The sequence below is a fragment of the Ambystoma mexicanum genome, chromosome 11 (genome assembly GCF_040938575.1).
Source record: "Ambystoma mexicanum isolate Mex_15411 chromosome 11, UKY_AmexF1_1, whole genome shotgun sequence".
Taxonomy (NCBI): domain Eukaryota; kingdom Metazoa; phylum Chordata; class Amphibia; order Caudata; family Ambystomatidae; genus Ambystoma; species Ambystoma mexicanum.
The window spans coordinates 672,260,181-672,275,271 of NC_090934.1; positions in this window are offsets into that span (position 1 = coordinate 672,260,181).

The window sequence follows — 15,091 nt, forward strand, 5'->3', positions numbered from 1 at the left end:
AATAAAACTCTACAAGCATGTAATAAGAAGTAGAGAAAATTCCAAAATACAGGCAATTTATTACATAATGAATTGATGGCTCTTAAAGATCTAAGACATGACAAATCAATCGTGGTCAAAGAAGCAGTCAAGGGAGGGAACATTGTCATAATGAATAGAACTGACTATATTTCTATGGCTATGCAACACTTAGAAACTCCAGGTTGCTATAAAATTCTTAAAGAAAATCCCAGGTAAGAAGTCATTGAACGTTTAGGTGAATTGATTTTGAAATGGTATAGACAAGGTGTAACAACGGATGGAGAGAAGGCGTTCCTTAGTGTTAAGGAACCGGTACTACCACCTATGTATTTCCACCCCAAGATACACCAAGATTTCATACATATTCCAGAGCGAGACCCATTCTAAGTGGAATAGGGTGGGCCACAGAACCGATTTCTGATTATATAGACTCCATGATCTGACCTTATGTCAGTAAGCTATGTGCATATCTCAAGAACACAACAAATGTACTTAATATTCTTAAGGAAGTCATCTGGGAACCATATGTCTCTTGGTCACACCAGACATTTGGCCTTTATACACCTCATTGCAGCATGAGTAAGCCCTTAAGACAATAGAATATACTTTCAGGGATAGCTCTGCCTTGCACTACAACACAAAAATATGCTCATGGCAATGCTGCAAGTAACCTTGCAGCACAACAAATTCATCTTCGATGAAACTTACTATCAACAAAGGGAGTGGCCATGGGCACCAAATATGCACCATCACTAGCTAATCTCTTTATGGGCCCATTTGAGGACACTGTAGTCTCCACGAATCATAGCTATCAAAAATATCTTTTGATGCAGACTAGATATATTGACTATAGCCTGATAATTTAGAAGGTAAGTTCAATCAACTTGGAAAAGTTTATAATGGAGTTGAATGCCAATACCTTTGGAATAACATTCACTGGAACGCACAATGAGAAGGAAATAAACTTCTTGGATTTAACGATTTATGTATCAGGACACAAATTACTGACTCACACATTCACAAAACTGACAGAAGTATATTCAACCTTATACACAACTAGCTGTCACTGTTACTCAGTGATTTGAAACATTCAGGTAGTAGAATTCATCAGGGCGAGAAGAAATTGAGGGGAGGAAACTATTTTTGAACAAGAATGCAATTTGTTACAGGCAAGATTTCAACAAAGGGGATATTCCAAAGAAAATATACTGGAGGCACAGAAGAAGGCAAAGCAAATTGCCAGAATGGAAACCTTAAAGCAGAAAGACAGGAGCACAGATGGAGCAGAAGCAAAAGTCAAATTTATTACAAAACACGGTCAGTCCCACTTCAAAACTAGAGATATTCTCAAGAGGCATTGGCATCTGCTCTGATTGGATTAAGATCTTGTTAAATATTTGGATGATAAAACTATGGTCATTTTCAAGAGAGCAGAAACATTGAAGAACAAACTGAGTCCTTCCTTTTTACCAAGTATTGACATTGAAAGACAAATGGCATGGCTACAACCGCTGAGACCAGGTTTCCACAAATGTGGAACATGCACGATATGCAAATTTGCACATAGGAACACAGACACATTTAGAGACCAGAGTGGAATAATGTTACAAAATCAAGGATTACATTGATTGTAAAACACCATTTGTAGTATATGTGTTAATATGTGTCTGCAAAAAGGTTTACATTGGTAGCACAATCAGGTCATTAAAAACCTGTATAAGGGAACATATGTCCTCTATCAGCAGCCAAGACCCTAAGCTGCCTTTGGCTCAGCATTGGCGAAAGGATCACCAAATGCAGAATAAAAATGAAATGAGATTTATAGGTCTTAAGAGAATCACATTAAGTAAGATAGAAGGCAATAAAGAGTGTCTTTTAAGACAAACCAGGATTGTATGTAGGTTTCTAGAAAAAGAGCTTGGCTTAAATGTGGATAATGAGATTAGCTCATTCCTCTAAGGGACAGATTCATGATACTTAGAGGTGTTCCTCTTTAGCAAGTTCATATAGACAGCCGCGCACATCGATTCATGGAAGTCCGTGCGTGTGTAAATCCTGGGATGTGCGCTAAAATCCTGCGTGGCGCACGCGGGTGCACACGTCATCAAACGGCATGCGCTAAGCGCACAGCGAAAGCGCACATAGCGCGGTGCACACAACAAAGTAGGCGGAACACAGGGCGTAACACGCAGAATGGGGAACAATGCGTGAAAATGTGGGCGTTACGGGGGAAGTACAAGAGTTAAATGCGCGGAACGCCCACAAGCGTGCCTACAACACGTATTCATGGAATCCAATAGGGGAAACACATGCGCCAAAAAAGACGCGCTAATCTGGAAACACGTACGCCCGCAGGAAGCAGGCGTACGCGGCCCCGCACAGCATAAAAGTGCACGCAAACAACAAACAAGCTCAGACGCTACAATGAATATACCATTCCTTGCAGCAGTGGTCGTGGGACACCGCAGGAGGAGGAGGATAGTCAGGCCCAGAATTTTGACACCGAGGACCAGCCTTTTTGGGATGCCTGATGACCAGGTGTATGGGAGGTACAGGTTTCCACCTCACATACACATAATACTCGACCTGGTCAGTGAATGGGAGGATGACCTCACATAACCCACCCTGTGCTCCCAAGCACTGAGCCCCTTGGAAAAGGTGCTCAATGTACTGCACTTCTTGGCCACTGGTTCATTTCAACGGACACGTGCCATAGTGGGTGGGTGTCACAGGCCACTCAGTCACGCTGCCTACACCAGGTGTTGGCCATCATGACTGCACGCTCTTCAGTCCGCAGGCACATATACCTGCCCAGAACACCTGCAGAAAGGCAGGCTGCTGTCCAGGATTTTTACGGGGTGGCACACTTTCCCTAAGTGCTAGGTGCCATTGATTGCACCCATGTGGCTCTAGGTCCTCCCAGGGCAACTGAGCACATCTATAGAAACCGCAAGCACTGGCATTCCATCAACGTGCAGGTAGTATGTGATGCCAAGGGAATCATCACCTCAGTATATGCCAACTATCCAGGGTCCACCCATGGCAGTTTCATTTTCAGAATGTCACCCCTAACCCGGGACCTAGAAGCTGGGCGGCATGGCGATAAATGGCTGCTTGGTGAGTATAAATGCCTCTGCACATGCATGCATGTCAGATACTGAGTAATGTCACAACCCCACTAATGATACCCATCATCACTTCCCCAGGGGACAGTGCCTACCCTCTGAGCACCCACATGATGATGCCAAATCGGAACCCCACCACACCACCCGAGGTAAGATACAACACAGCCCATATTGCAACCCGGGGCATAGTGGAGCGCACATTCGGAGTGCTCAAGTCATGCTTTCGCTCCCTTGACCGCTCTGGTGGGCAGCTGCTATACACACTCCCAGTAGTGTGCAGGATCATAGTGGCAGCATGTGTCCTGCACAACGCTGCAACCCAACGGGGCCTGCCGGTGGACATGGTGGTGCTCCCACATCCCCAACCACATGCACGGCCGCTGCGCATGGGAGGGGAAAGGGCACGTGGTGAGGCAGCCCGCACGCAGCTGGTGGCTAATTACTTCACCTAAAATCACACCCCTGCGGAGTGCACACAGCCCTGGCACATACCAGCTGACAATCAATGATGATGACATAAGGGACAGTCAACTGTCACAACCATACCAGCCTGAGATTGGTCACCTGGAAGTGTTACATTGTGTGCATCCCTACACACCGAAAGACAACCAATGCTGTGTCACAAAAAGACACACATTTATGCTGCATGAATGACTACCCCCTTGCAAAATACTACATGAAAATAGCGCCATGTCACCCAACCCCCTGCCCAGCTCCGCTACCCAACACACCATGGCATGTCATGCAATGTGAAAGCAAACAAAGGAATGCACAATACATGACACAAGTGTCACAAATTGCACTGTCCCAAATGGAATCAAAGTAGTGCAAGTCTTACATCCTGAATAAGCCAGCACATCGACCCCTTCCAACTGCAGAGTATTGCTGTCAGGCAAATGTGTCAGTGTACTGCATACAACATGAACTGCATCTGCAAAGGAGACGGCCTTGTGAAGACATGAAGAAGGTACCTGTGAATAAGGAGGAAGACATAGATGCACAAGCACATATCAATACACCATGCAGTGTTCAATACAACAACAATCCCCACTAGGGATGTCCACACAGTTTTGACCACAGACTGCCCACACAGCTCATGGGAGCCCAATGTTACTGTGTAAATCACTGTCACTTGGTCACACCCTTTGCAAGCCCATGCAAAGGGGAAGCAGGAGTGTGTGTGTCAGGAACCCAAGCATCTAACCCAAACACAGGACAAGCCTGCATGTGCCCAGCTGGAATACACAGTGGATGCCCACGGGAGCCACACAAGGCAACACACTGACAAAATGTAAAATAAAAAAAAATAAAAAAAAATGGACATGTGTGGGCCGGGGTGAGGGGGCACCCAGGAGGTTCGAGGACAGGGTGCACACCAACACCCACCTGCGTGGATGTTGCGGGGAAAAAAAAACTCCATGGGCTCATGGCCTGCACAGCTACACTAATGTAGGAGACCTGCTGCTGTCGCTCTCTTCACCCTCTGCTGCTACATCAGGAGGTGGCCGTGCTATGGGAGGCAGCCCAGCAAAGCCCTGGTATGGTCCTCCATGGCAGCAAGCATGCGGGTGTTGAAAGTCTGGTTTTGGAGGATGATAGTACGGAGATCCCCATGCAGCACCTCACGGGTTGCCTGCATTTCTGCACGCATGGCCTCGCGTGATGCCCGGATCTCCTCCCGAGTTGCCTGCAGCTCAGCTGAGAGCGAACGTGTTAGCTGCTCCAGCTGCTGTTCTGACCTTAAATTTTGGGAAGCCTCAAGTTCACTTAGAGTCTCCCTGAGGAACTGGAGTTCTAACCTCAGGGTTTCCCTATGGCCCTGTGACTCTACAGAAATGGCTTCCCGCAGAGTCTCCAGTGCCGCCCGTCGGTCCCTGTTGGACGCCAACATGTCTTCCCTGTGTGATTGGCAAATGGAGTCTGTTGCCTGCTGTTGTTGCTCCATCTGCCTTTCAGGGGGGAGAATGGAAGTGGCCACCCTCTCCATTGCCTGAGCCATCATTTCAACCGATGCTCCCTGTTGTGCTGCTATACTGTACATGGAGTTTTCCCATACAGTATTGCCTGGTGGTGTACGGCCACCGCGTCGGGCGGGTACCACACCTGTTTGGGGCAAGGCGATCTGCACCTTGCTGTGCTGGCACTGCCTGAGGCTGAAGGACTGCATTTCCCCCTGATCTGCTGGCCCAGGAACAGGATCAGATGTTGTGGAGTGTGACCCTGCATCCGTAACCGCCAAAGGCAGACTTACCAACACTGACATCCCCATAGAGTGTTCTACCCCTGGTACAGGTGGGTTGGACAGAACAGAATCCCTGCCAGAAACACTCACCTGCAACAGCACATAAGTCTCATCATCCGATTCAGCACCTGAATCATAGAGGTCTGGGGAGGTGCAACCAGAGACACCCCTGGACAGTATGGTCTGCAGTAAGATTGGGTTTTCACCCACCACCACACCACGTCCTCCACTGGTGCCCGGTTGTGGCTGAGATTCCTCCTGGGTCTGCACCATCTCCTCCACCTCAACAGCATCAAGTGCATCATCACCTGCAAAAACATGAAAGACAACAAATCGAAACATGCATGAGCACCATAGCACACACATAGGCCTGACAAGCCAGAGATCCAGTACATGAATTACACATGTCCCACATAACTATAACCCTGGCATGCATGCACTGTCAATGAGTTGGAAGGGAGGCAAAAAGCAGACACTGAGGACACCAAGATGGAAAAGCAACACATTTGCTGCATGCTGGGTAGCACTGGCATCACACAGCCTGTGAGTGGCATGTCCAATACACATACATGACACATGCCAGCGCATAGATGCCATGTAGCATAGCCATGGTACATTTGACAAGTACAGCCATATGTCAGTGAATGAGTACTGTCACCCATCCATGTGAGATGGACATGATGAGATGAAAAATGCAAAATAGTGTGACAAAATACGCATGTGCCACACACTGCAACACATCCAGTGTACAATCATACAGTGATGGCATGCAGATGGATACATCAATGGTTGGTCACTTCAACATGACACAAATAGACTATCATGTTCCACATTCAAACAGGCCCCAACATTTTTTGTGAGCAGGCCCTTACTCAATCAGCCTGAATGGTCTAATAATTCCCATAACAAGGTAATAAATGTGGCCCAATGTGGGGTGTAATCAATGACAGAAGCATATCACATATGTGGCATTAGGGCTGAAAAATGTGTTGGAAAAATGGGAGAATTGAAACAATCAGGCTGAATGAACACTGAAAAATTCAGAAGAATGTTGTTGCAAGATGACAGTTCAAGGGCAACTGCAGTAATGTTGCGCTAATTGGCTACTGTGGTCAAAAGGGATACTGTCATAGCCAAATCCAAGGCCGCTGAATGTTTTGGAGGAAGCACATGGGTGACCCATACCACTCAGGACTACACACCCTCACCTAGCACTCAATCTGAACACGTCACCCATGCAACATACACATGGATTACACACACATGCATGGGCACTCACCGGACAATGCTTCGTAATCTGGTAGGTCTCCCATGCCTTGGATCTGTTCCTCTGTGATGAAGGTTCCAGCAACAGACTCATGTTCAGTGAGTTGGTTGTCCTCTGGTGGAGACCCACCGCCAGTCACCAGAGCAGAGGCATGATTGGAAGCCAGCTTGTTCTTTGCTCTGCGTTTCAGGTCATTCCACCGCTTGTAGCAATCATCAGCTGTGCGTCTCACAAATCCAAGGGCACTAATGTTGTCCGTGATGGTCTGCCAGTGTGCCCTACGTTGACCAGGTGTGGTCTTGCACCCTGCAGTCACCAACATTTCGCGGCTATGTGCCGACACATAGGCCACAAGTGCATCAAGTTCGGCGTCATTAAAGCTAGGCTTCCTTGACGTGCCGGAGTGTGTAGCCATGTCTGAGGTCTCAGGCCGTAGTGCTAGAGCACCCTTCTTCTTCTTCTTGAAAGGTGGTACGGATCCTGAGTGGCTTACGTCACTCTGGTCAGTAGGGGCAGAATCACAGATTGACTGGGTAACAGAAGCCTGTAAAGGCACAATGACCATAGGTCTTGGTGCAGGCATTGGCTGCAGGGTGATGTTGGCAGGGCCAACGTTGGTTTGATGAACCTGGACCGACACTGTCACAGCTGGGAGACTCAGAGCTGGGGTGGATTGAGCTGCAGCTGCCCCTGCAGCCTCCCCACCCTGGCTACTTGGGGCAGCAGATGACATTGCTTCCCCAGATCCACGTGGCCTGGTGACAGCAACTTTCACTGCCACACGTGGCTTAGACTTGCTGACCTGGAAGTCAGCCTGGGAGTCATCCTGTGCCGGTTCAGGTGCCAAAATGGGCCGGTCCAACAAGAGCTGAGCTGGGATGGTGTCAGCTACGTTTCCCACAACCATTGGGGGGGGCATGGGTGTCCCCGATTGGTCCTCCACACACAGGGCTCTAGGGGCACCCTGCAAATCCTGTCCACGTCCCCTACCGCGCCCACCACGCCCACCTTTTGGAGGTCGGCCTCCTTTGCCTCCCTTACTGCTTGGTTGCCTCCCAACCATGGCACTGATGTTGTTGTGCGTATGGGAGTTGCAGTAAACAATTGTCCTGGGCAACTGGGGTGAAAGGGGTAGGGTACTAGATGGAATTCGTATCCTAGTGCTCTGGGAAGGCTGTATGTAACCACAGGGGGAAGATGGTGGGTCACGCAATGCACAGGCACCCCAAAAACAAAAGCACATGTTCACGCAACCCCTGGTAGACCACGTGCGTGGAAAAATAAACCTGCACTACGCTGTGGCACCCAGAAACACAAAAATAAGCATACGCGTGTTACACGCAGCCTACAATGACCTCTGAAGGGGTACGCGACACACGGGGCAATCACAGTTGGTAAATATGTGCGCGACTCACCGTCTGCCTTGAAAAAGAACATGAAAAAGACACGCGTGAGCATGTTGGCAACACCCCCGCCAAAAGAAGAAAAGAACACAGTCTGAGGAGACAGGGAGTACGAACTGGAAACGTTGTGAAGTAATCGCGTGTGGACCGACAAGAAGTACAAGATACACCCGCTCGCTCTCCACAAAAAGCACATACAAGGAAATAGTGTGATACTTGTACCTTTTTAGCAAGCCCACACGTGAAACGTCACTTACATGCTTACGCGCTAAGGCCCTTTCCTCCAATAGCACGGTGACGTGCAGTTTTCTCACGTGCTGATTCACTATGCACCCGTGTTGTGGGCAACGCCTACGCATATAACGTCACTGACGCGCTTACGCGCTAAGGGCCTTTCCTTGGATTTCACGCTGACGTGCAATTTTTTCACATGCCAAATCACTCCGTATCCAGCTGGCCACGCAAATACACACGGAAGACCACACCCCTGCCCAAAAGGCCATTTTCCTGCCCCCAAGAGCCCCGAACATGCTCCCGCCAGCCATCTGCTGCTGCCTGCCTGCTGCCCACGTGCCCTGCTATTTGGTGCCTGCACGTCAGCCATCTCCAGGGGTCCAGTTGCTGTGTCCACCCCTGCTGGAACAGAAGACTCCCGAATGGGATACCATCGCTCCACAGCCCAGCCCCAGGACCCAGTTGCCCACCCACGCCTGCCTCAGGGGTCGCCATGTCGGGGCAAACACCATCTGAGACTACTGGTGACCCCCAGTCAGAGAGGCAGAGGGCCACCAGCTTCAGTGAGAAGGAAGTTGGTGTCCTCGTGGAGCATGTCCTGGGGCATTATGATGCCCTCTCTGGAACATCACGCGCCAACAAGGAAGGACGGTCGCGGATCTGGGAGGACGCTGTGGTTGCCATCAACGCGGAGGGGGTGGCAACCTGCGACATCAAGCATGTCAAGAAGCGCTGGGAGGACTTCAGGTCCAGGACCCTCTACAAGGCCCGTCGCCTCGCGGAGGGGGGGCGGGGCAGCATGAGCAACATCCAGATGAGGGTCCTGGAATAGGTAGCCCCAGCGCTCCACGTCCAGATCCTTCAGAGGCAGACCCGTCTGGAGTTGAGCGGTAAGTGGCCAAACTTTGCCTTGTGAGACAGGGCATAATGCAGTGTGCTGGTAGTCTGATACTTGCCTGTATGTGTGACATAGGCCAGGTATGGATGTGTGTGTGCAGGGAAATCATGGTCATGCATGTGAGACCAGTAATGTGTGAACCACATGGATGGTGCATGTTTTCCAATGCAACATGGGGAGCTGTATGCGGAATGCACACATGAAAGCATGCCAGTCTCTGTTCTTGGACATGGAGGGGGTGTGAGGGATGGGTGCTGCTGTCAAGTACATGTATGGTGCACATGTGTGTGTGTCTGAGAAGTGTGTGTGTGACTTTGAAATGGCATGGATGCATGACACATGTCCATGATGATGTGTAGATTCACTCATGCAGTGCTGCCACCGTTGTATCCACTGTGTCTATCCACTGTGTCTGTGGTGTACAAGCCATGATGCATGACCCTCCGGTGATGTGTGTGCACGGGATCAGTGTGAGCCATGATGCATGTGAGTTTGAAGGCAACATTTTGGTTAACAGAGGTCCTTGTACATGGATGCTGATGTTGATTGCAGGCGCCGGGACTGTATCTGCATGTGTGTTGCGTGCATTCACCCATGTGTTGTGGAGGGACAGGATGGAAGTGACATTTGACAGTGCCACTCATGTGTTATTGCTTCCTGTCTAGGGGAATATTGTACTGTACCCTGATGCTTGTGTTCTATGTCTCCTTCTACGCAGCGTCAAGTGAAGAAGAGGGCGGAGACGGCGCTGTGGATCCAAGCGGCTGGGATGCCTCCACCGGGCGGCGACGCAAGTCAGCCACCCTCCCAGGAATTGCCATCAACCAGGAGCGAGGGGGCTGGTGCCACGTCTGCAACTACAGCTGTAGCGGAAGGGCCGGGTGAGCCCCCACAGGGACTTGCAATGGCGGAAGACGGTGTAGAGACATCCAGGTTGGTGGTCTCCACAGAGGACGAGGAGCCCGCTACTGAGCCGCACATGGGGCCTGGTGGGGGTAGTACCACTGGTGCAAGTGGTGCAGTCCAGGGCCAGGGTCAGGAGGCAGCACAGGTCACCGCGGAGGGGCCTGTGCATGTCGCTGTCCTTGACCCTGTGACTGCACCACCATGCACCAGCAGTGATGCCCCATCCCAGGCCCGTCCGCAGATAGGGGGGAGTGCCACATCATCTGCCTCTCCACTACCTGCGGACGAGGGGTCCCACGACAGTATGGGCTTCGTCCTGGTTGGTGTCGATTTGTGCATGTGTGACATTCGTGATGACGTGCGTGCTTCCTGGGCGGAGCACGCACACCATCACAAACAGCAGCGTTGAGACGTGGCACTGTTGGGAGGGGCCCTGGTTGGTGGGTTCCTACATGTGTCACGCACTCTGGCGGACCTCTCCTCCTCTGTGGAGAATACGCGCCAGTCGTTCTCCCTGCCGTCTTCTGGCCCAGATTCCACCAGGGCCCCCTGTGGACCTGGCCTGACCAACACAGCAAGCTTGGTGGAGATCCCATCCCTGCCACAGTCGGGAATCGGCGGTCCAGCAGGGGTGGACACCCCAACAACTGGAGACCAGCAGATGGAGGATATGCAGGCATCGGACAGGGCACATGGACAGCAGCAACAGCAACAGGCTCTAGGTGGGAGCAATGATGGCTCAGGGCCATCGACATCAGAGGGGCAGCCATCGGCCAGAGGGCAGGAGAACCCTGGAATGGGAGTGTCTTCCGTGTGGATGCGTTTGGGCCAGCGCATAGATGCGGAGTGCCGGCGGGCGGAAGAGGCACGGCTCACCATGGTCACGGCATAGTTCTGCATGCATCGGGCGTTGTGGCGGGCAGAGTGCCATGAGGCAACTCGCAGGGAGTTGGAACAGGCCATGAGTGCATCCCTGCGAGACCTCGGGGCCAGGGCAGAGGCCGGCCTCTGGGACATCGACATGGAGTTCGATGATGCCCTGGCCCGGGACATCACAGAGTGAGCCGCAGGACTTGCCCGCCACCATTGTATATAGTTAGATAGTGTTAGGTTTCCTTTGTTTTCTTTTAATTTGGAGTTAATGGACATTGCTCCACTTCGTGTGTATATAGTTTTTTCTTCAAAGGACTTTTTTGTAGGTTTCCTTTTTGTAAGCGATATTCAATCAACACTACAGCCAAGTCAATGCCTAGTCTGGGATGCTGAGGAAAACCCTTATTAATGTATTGTTATGTCTAGTTCAGTACTCTGGATGACCACCCTTGTATAACACACCCCTCTTAGAATCCCCCTGACCCCACTGAGCCAAGAAGTAGGTTTGTTTTGCAAATTAAAAGGTTTATTTGAGAATTTAAACAATATATATATATATCACACTTTATAATAAATTAATATCTGATAGTACACTTAGACATATGATGTTGATCAACAATGGGTAATCTGGCACTAGCACACTTCTTTACAATCAATGAGGAGTTAGTATAGGATGGATAAAGTAGCAAAAATACTTTTATGATTTCAAGGGAAAAGCAATGAGGAATAAAATGCAGTACAGAAATACTTGATATGATTTTAGCAAAAGATAAGATAATCACTTTTTCCCTGGCAATTCACCCCCACCCCTATGCAATGTAAGAAATGGAAGGAGATGGAAAGAGGAGCACACAGTTCTCAGGAATGCAATCAAATACAATACGAAATTCAGTTCCCCCCCAGCAAGCTTAGATGAAACAGGTAGGATTTTGAAACACAGGCCCAAAATGCTTTTTGAAATGTGAAGGCAATGGATGGGAAAATGTGCCAACTGATTTTAATTCCCTCTAGAGATTCAGGGTGAGTGGGAGATGCGTGTTGGTATTAGTTCAGGCTCATTTTAGCAATGCTCTAGGAGTTATTACCAAGTTGCAACGGATTTTAACAAAAGAAAGAATGGAGCTGCTATTTTGACAAGTGGAGAAATTGAGCCAAAATCGCAAATCGCGGTAAATTTCACAAGTGAGTGAATCGCGATTGCAGTATAAGGAGTAGGAAGCCGGTTCTAGGCTTGTCGGAAAGCGTAGATTCTAAGCTTTCAGAGGAAAGTTAAATCTCGTCCTAGCCCAAACGGTACCAGAGATACGGACGATTAAATAAAGGTAGTTTTTCGGATTTAAAGTAAACTCAAAATGACAGGTGACAGCTTGCAGCTGCAGAATTGACAGGTGACAGTTGTGCAGCTTTAAAAATGACAGATGACACGATATATAGGAGGCAGTTCTACTTAGGTTAAAATAGTTTGGATTAGATTATTTTAACTAAGAGATTGGTTCTGCACAGTTCTGCTAGGTACTCACAATATAAATTTGAACTAGGCCTCGTCATGGATCTGGTCAACACGCCCGGCTGCGGTTCTGTCTGCTCGGCAGGTCAATCAGGCACCGGTTCTGCTCACAGCGATCTGGGTCAGCTCTGCCCTGCTGGTCTAGCCTCTCTGGATTCTGGATATAACACTGCTTTCTGGGTACTGCTACAGGTTCTTGCAAAAATTCTCAGCAAAACTTCAATCAGCTCGCCCGGCTGTTGAATAGTTTGGTTAGTTTTGAGGCCTGCTGAAGAGGATTCAGCTGGTGGATTCAGGCCTCTTTGCTACAAATTCTGGAGTTCATTTCTGCTACAGGTTCTGGAGATTGATGGATTTGAAGTCTGGATCTCTGGATGTGAAGTCCTCGGTCAGCATGCTCCGCAGCAAATGGAATTGAATGTCTCTACCTGTCCCAGCAGTCTCTTTTTATGTGTTTTGAAAATGGGTGTGTGCCTGGGCCTAGCTAAGCCTGCCCCTCTCTACTTGTCACTGGCCCAATTCTCCCCTCTCCCATGATTGGGGGAAGGAAATGGATTGTCAGAGTGATGCTGTAGGTTTTATGGTCAGAGGAACCTCCCCTTGTCAGATTGCACACAAATCTATTTCTGACCCAAATGCATATTTATCTATGTACCATTTTTCTAATATTATAGGTCCAGTTAACATATTTTCTGTAGCACCAAATCATCCGATCCGTGTCTTTGTACGATGTTGTGTCCACTGATGACAGAATTCTCCCCTTTTCATCCAGATAACAACCTCTAAACCTTTCCAGACTTTACACAAATGTGCACCAGGGATATGGGTTACAGATGATAAAGTGTCAGATTTTTAACATGCATACATTTGGAGTGAGACCCTATTTTCCGCTAGCAACCCCCCAGAATACACCACAGGGTCCTAATGCCTCTTAAAATGTTCACAGAAAATCACAAAAATAATGATGTTACTTATATAATTCTGACAAGTCCTCACTATGAGTTATCTATCTTTTTAAAATTATGCTCTGGTCAAAAAGGGGTGTGGCTTCCCACATCACAGGGTGGAATAACTGGTTTATCCACTTCCCCCAAGCCAGCTTGTTCACAGAGGCACAGCTGCCCCCCAGTTTCTCCCAAGAGGAAGCTATTTTACGACACCCCCAATATAACATTTGCCTGAGTCCAGGACAGGCCTTTGTTCAACTCCCTGTAGTCCCCAGCTGCTGCACCCCTAATCTAATCAGAGAGGTGTTAACTCCTTTTGGCAAGGGGAAGAGTGGCTGAGCAGGTTTCAACTCCTGTCGGGGGTAGTTGTCAGGCAGAATCCAGTTTCATTAAGCAAGGTTTCAGCTAAATGTCACTTTTTGTTCCCAGTTTTCTACATTCAAATCAAACTGACAATTTTTACCTATACATTAAATAATTACTTCCTTCAAGTCATTTCAGAATATAGTTTTACATTGTATCCACCTCTTAGCAAGTCTTTCCTTGGTCTGGTTTGTTTTACACAAAAGTCTGGTGGTTTTAAAACGCCGGCTTTCTGATAGTGGTGAGTACTGGTAATGCAACCATTTTTGGGATTAAGAAAATGAATTCCCCACAGTTCTGAATTGCTTTTTGGCAATCAGCATTGCCATTCCCAATGGTTTCAGGCTACTGTGTGTGTATCCCAATGGTGGTTTTAGGCAGTGCCCTCCTGTGCTCACAACATAGGCAAAAATGGGTGGCAGCCTATTCTTCATGTTTTCCCTGTGCACTCTCTGGGGAGTTCTGGCCATCATGATGTTTTCCACGCCAGTACTGCACAGTTTTATGGTAGGGCTTGGATGCATGGGTAAAAACATCCCACATTTTGTCTGTGGATCATGGACCATTTGGACTTACATTGTATATAGTTGCAGATTTGTACATACTTTCTTTTTCTATATTCCCATGGATCAATGGTTTCTTTTTATTTGGATTATGTTTTTATATGGGCATTGGCAATGGACCACTTTTTTATTCTACATGATTTTTTTTTTTAACTTAATTGGATTTACAATATTTTTTTGCTACATCGGTCATTGTACATTGATTTTCATTTTACTATTCCTTCAAGTCAGTTCTTTATGTTTTTAATACATTTTTTATTACTTCTGAATTGGTGTTGTGTTCTGTAATTGGTTTTGTGCATGTCTCATTGAACATTTCTGTGTGGCTACGTTGTGCATTCCTGCATGGGCATGGTGGTTCATTTCGACTATCATAGCATGGGTAATTTGGGAGTGGGTTCTGTGGATGGTTGCATGCTTGGATTGGGGGCAAGGGGGATTAGGGTTGGCTTTAGGGACATGGGTCTGTTTTGTTAGGACATGTTGTTTGTTGGGACATGAGTCGGGGCCTGCTGGCAGGTACCCATCACTGCTGGGGCTGGGGGTGCTGGGGGACATGAGTCGGGGCCTGCTGGCAGGTGCCCCTCACTGCTGGGGGGTGGGGGTGCTGGGGGACATGAGTCAGGGCCTGAGGCTCACTGCTGGGTGGGTGGGGGTGCTAGGGGACATGAGTCGGGGCCTGCTGGCAGGTGCCCATCACTGCTGGGTGGGTGGGGGAGCTGGGGGACATGAGTCGGGGCCT